Source organism: Tachyglossus aculeatus, chromosome 16 (assembly GCF_015852505.1).
Source record: "Tachyglossus aculeatus isolate mTacAcu1 chromosome 16, mTacAcu1.pri, whole genome shotgun sequence".
NCBI lineage: Eukaryota > Metazoa > Chordata > Mammalia > Monotremata > Tachyglossidae > Tachyglossus > Tachyglossus aculeatus.
The window spans coordinates 36,227,317-36,232,709 of NC_052081.1; positions in this window are offsets into that span (position 1 = coordinate 36,227,317).

The following is a 5,393-nucleotide window of genomic DNA, read 5'->3' on the forward strand; positions in this document are numbered from 1 at the left end:
GTTGCCGACTTGGACTTCCCAAGCGCTTAGTACAGTGCTCTGCACACAGTAAGGGCTCAATAAATACGATTGAATGAATGAATTCCTAGCCCAATTTCCATCTCCAAAGAAGTTTCCTCGTCAAAAGGAGCAAACTATAAAATGCAAACCGCCCACGTCTTTAGACTTTCAGATCTGATTATCTTTTATCTACTTATCTTCCCCTAGCACAGTATCTGGCTCACAGAGAGTGATCTAGGTTCATTGTCACCACTTTGAAATCATGAACTTTAGCACTTTCTCTAAACACACGTTCTCCTCCACGTTACTACTAGCTTGTTGGTATCTGGAGTTCAACATCATGGGGCCTTGCATCCAAAAATCAGAATTCCTCTTTATCACCAACTGTCACCTGTTCCTCTACATCTCGTTGCAATATTGGAAACAGGTGGGCCATTTAGATTCGGTAACCAAGCTTTCGGATTAGGAACTGGACTGAAAGCCCGGTGTGGGCAGGGATTGTCGCTCTTTATTGCTGAATTGCACTTTCCAAGTGCTTAGTACAGTGCTCTGCACACAGTAAACACCCAATAAATACGATGGAATGAATGAATTAATACGGAGGGGGAGGTACCCTAATATTATGAGTCTGGAGAATTGAATTCCAACTACAACCAGCTCTCATTCAGTGAAAAGGAAGTGACGACGTCAGAAAATAGATTAGCATTTTCAAAATCTGGGCACTGAGAATAAAATTACCAAATTGCAAGGATTTGGACTTGAAACAATTTAGTCTAGGAATTTCTACATAAATTCTCTACCAACAAGTAGCAGATAGAGGCTGAAGGTACAGTATTTTGAATGTGTGTTTCTAGCAACCACTTTATGTCAGAAGATGAAAACCCAAACGTAACAGGTTTCCTTCAAGTAATCTGTACTGCGCTTTCAATCTGCTCAGAAGGTTGAAGTTTAGTTTTTACGTGTGATAGTGTGACCTCGAGCAAATGTATTTAATTTTGATAACGCCAAGTTTTAAGTACTGTTCATTGAAACACAACACTACTCCCTCCACCATCTAAAGTAATGCAAATACCTCCAGGAAAGGTGAGGAACATGGGGTCTTTGATTTACTCTTTAATGAACTCACAAACTTTTACACTTTCACTTAGGAAGTGCACCAGACCCAAGTGCTATAAAAATGCTTTAGTTTTTTTTTTTTTAAATTGCATTTGAATATGCCAGTACAGATATGTCCAAAACAATTAGGCTTTTTCTTAAATCCCCACTTGAGAAAGTTATTACTCGTTTAAAGACCCTCAGAACTACAGCAGGGTCAAACTTAACTGCTTTATCTGAAGAAGAAAAACGGGAGAGAAACAAATACAACGAACTTAGTCCCAGCCCCTGAACCTATCTGGCCCTTGGACTAAATCAGTCCTGCCTGAAATACAAGATTTATCCGAAAGAGTGGGGGGTTGTTGGTTTAAACATACAACTAATTTGGCTACAATATACATTATTCAAGCTACTTAAAAAACCGAAGTAGTACAAACCTTTTCAAGAGTTTTCGGTATGTTTTGTCTCATTTTTCACCACTTTCTCTTCGTGGAGTAGGAAGTCACGGTCACTCATTCCTTGACATTTTCCTGCTGGCCCTTAAGGAAAATTCCCCAGTTAACACAGCTCCCTTAACTCCTGTGCTTTCAGTCAGAAACCACCTTCTCAAGTCAACCCACTAAAACAGCCTCTCGTCCTTCTTTTTCTGTTCATACTTGCTTGCTCTGACTCTCTTCTCAAACACACCCTCTGGGTATGCTTTCTTCTGTCTCTCCCTATCCGACTTGGCCATCTTTTTTCCTCCTAAAAGAAGTTCTGAGGCTTCTATGTCTTAATTAGAGAAAACTTATGAGAGAGCAGAGTACATCTCCAATCTTTCTGACCATGGTCTACAACATTCCTCCCCACACACATGTTCCTTTCCCTAGACTTAATTCTCAGTGACTGCAAACGGTTTGTACTGATTAATATGCAACACCTGGCTCTCAAACTGCTCTTTCCAACCGCCGCTGAACCTTCCGGAGCCACCTGACATCACGATTCCATTCCCTTCCCCATCACGGCTACTAAAGTGGAGCCAGCTGTACCAGCAATGAGCCTTTCTGCCCCAAAACTTTGAGCTGGTTACTCCGTTCACCTTTTTTTACTAAAATATAGCCACTTAACGTAACCACGGCTTGGGTTTATAGTAAAAACTTTACAGAGTAAGTATGAAGTATAAACGATGCAGTCATTTAGTTTGAGCAGAGAAATTTTGGGAATAGAAGGCCTTCCCAGACTGAGCCCCTTCTTTCCTCTCCCCCTCGTCCCCCTCTCCATCCCCCCGTCTTACCTCCTTCCCTTCCCCACAGCACCTGTATATATGTATATATGGTTGTACATATTTATTACTCTATTTATTTATTTATTTTACTTGTACATTTCTATCCTACTTATTTTATTTTGTTGGTATGTTTGGTTCTGTTCTCTGTCTCCCCCTTTTAGACTGTGAGCCCACTGTTGGGTAGGGACTGTCTCTATGTGATGCCAATTTGTACTTCCCAAGCGCTTAGTACAGTGCTCTGCACATAGTAAGCACTCAATAAATATGATTGATTGATTGATTGATTGACCCGAGAACGTAAGAATTTGAAACTGAAAATCTGGCACCGTTGAAAGGATCCTTCTCGGCCCTTCACTCCTCTCCTTGGCCTGTCACCTGTATTTATTATAACCATCACACAGAAGCTATGTCAACAGTGCTGTTACTTTTCTTTCACTCCCAACTGTCATTCCCAAGGGACCATTCTAATTCATTGGTGGTATGTGTTAAGCGCTTCCTTTGTGCTTGAGAAAGTATAGTAGACATGATCCATCCCAACAAGGAGCTTATAGTCCAGCATGCTGACCACTGGCAATGAAAGTTCACGTGTTTGCCTCCCCAGGGTTTGATTTTCCATTAGTAGTATTCTTGATGAGAAGCAGCGTGGTTCAGTAGAAAGAGCACAGGCTTTGGAGTCAGAGGTCATGGGTTCAAATCCCAGCTCTGCCAATGATCAAAAGCTGTGTGACTTTGGGCAAGTCACTTCTCTGTGCCTCAGTTAACTCATCTGTAAAATAGAGATGAAGACTGTGAGCTCCCCACGGGGCAACCTGATCACCTTGTAACCTCCCCGGCGCTTAAAACAGTGCTTTGCCCATAATAAGGGCTTAATAAATGCCATTATTACTATTATTATTATTATTATTCTTGTGATAGCTGGGATCACAGAATGTAATGACCAAATTATTGAAGATTTACTACCTTGACTCTCTGCAGCTGAGTCCAACAAAATTTAGAAAAATGCACTAGAACAATGCGTAGGGGAGGAGCTAAGACTCACTCGTTCTCAATGAAGGCAATAAGTTCAAAGCAATAACCACTTCAAAAACATGCACCGGTGATATAAAATGGGTCTATTACAGAGATAGAGATCAATCCCAAATAACGTGACTTTGATAAGTGTGAAATACATTACCTGGACAAAGTCAACAAGGAACAAGTAGGGAGAAGAAAAGTAACTAACAACTTTGCCTTTCCACCAAATCATAAAATGCCAGGACTATTTACTGGTGATCCGTTTTGTCCCACAAAATCTCGGGACTTTATAAGCAATAAAAGTGAATCACTTTCCCAATGCCACGGTAGCCAGAGTGGGCAGGAGAAGACCAAGGGAAAGAAGGAAGTTGATTGGTAGGAGCAAGGCTTTGGGAAAGGGAACAGTGTTAGGGAATGACGCAGGGGAGAGAGCCACATTGGCAAATAGACTCGATTTGTCTGGGCCTCAGAGTGTCAAGGGGAGTCACCACAAAAATCAATCAATCGTATTTATTGAGCGCTTTCTGTGAGCAGAGCACCGTACTTAGTAAGCCTTTGGGAGAGTACAACACAACAATATAACAGAAACGTTCCCTGCCCACAATGAGCTTACAGTCTAGACGAGGAACGGAGCCAAAGGGAAGGGCCAGGATGATAGAGAAATGAAAAGTCTAATGGAAAGAGCACATACCTGGGAGTCAGAGGATCTGGGCTCTAATCCCGGTTCTCCCAACCGCCAGCTGGGTGACCTTGGGCAAGTCACTTCACTTCTCTGCACCTCAGTTTCCCTAATTCTAAAATGGGGATTAAATGCCTATTCTCCCTCCCACTTGGACTATGAGCCCCAAGCATGACATGGACTGTGTCCAGCCTGATTAACTTGTATCCACCCCAGCGCTTAGTACAGTGCTTGGCACATAGTAAGTGCTTAACAAAAACTATTTAAAAAAAATCCAATAGCCCAAATAAGGCAGAGGGTACTTATGGACTATGTGTGAGTCAGACTTAGAGGCTGATCTATCTGCCAATTAATCCCATTACCTTTACCGGCACAATTAAAGATTAACAAACCACGAGAAATGAATCCTTCTGAAAACAACATTCCATCTTGTGATGCATATTATTTGGATGGGAACATCCATGGGTTACTATTTCCATTCATTCATTCAGTCAGTCATATTTATTGAGCCCTTACTGTGTGCAGAGCGCTGGACTAAGCACTTGGGAAGTACAAGTCGGCAACATATAGAGACGGGCCCTACCCAACAACGGGCTCACAGTCTAGAAGGGGGAGACAGACAACCAGACAAAACATGTATACCCCAGCAGGGTAGCTTATCTTTATGGTTGGCAGCACTACCCTATTTAAATCAAAATGAAAACACATCCCTCACGTCACTCTTGTCAGCAGACTCATTTGGCATTGAGAGGAAGTCATCAAAAATTCACCGAGAGGCCTGGAAGCCAAGCAGGTTCTTTCCACACCTGCTGTTCAAATGCTTCATCTTCTTCCACTTGACATTTTGGGGTTTGGCTTTCCTGGAGGATGCTCATTTAACATTCATAAAAGGGGATATTGTGAGAGAGGCCTCTTAGCCCCAGGATGGAGAAGAGAAGCAACCCAGACCTTTTCACCTGACACAATTAGGGTGAAAACTATATGCCACATTACCATAAACAACAACTACCATTTTATTCTCCCTGCAAGTGCCCTCTGCATGTTCTAGCTTGGTATTGCTTTTAATGAATAAAATATTGAAGAAACAAAATGAATGCCTGAAAAATAAGGACTTGACTCTGGCACTATAGTTATTTGGCTTCCGCTATAATCTCAGGAATTAAAGGAAAGCAGACTCGTACAGCCATTCGGTTTGCATCATGGAAGTTCGCGTGTGGTTCGACGTTCCCTAGGAAGGTTTTGAAGTTCAAATTCCAGTTTGGCTGAATTTGGAAAAGAGGTAACAGTATTAAGGGGGTGAACTCTACACCGGTTTGAGTTGGAGAGCAGAAGGAAAAAAGG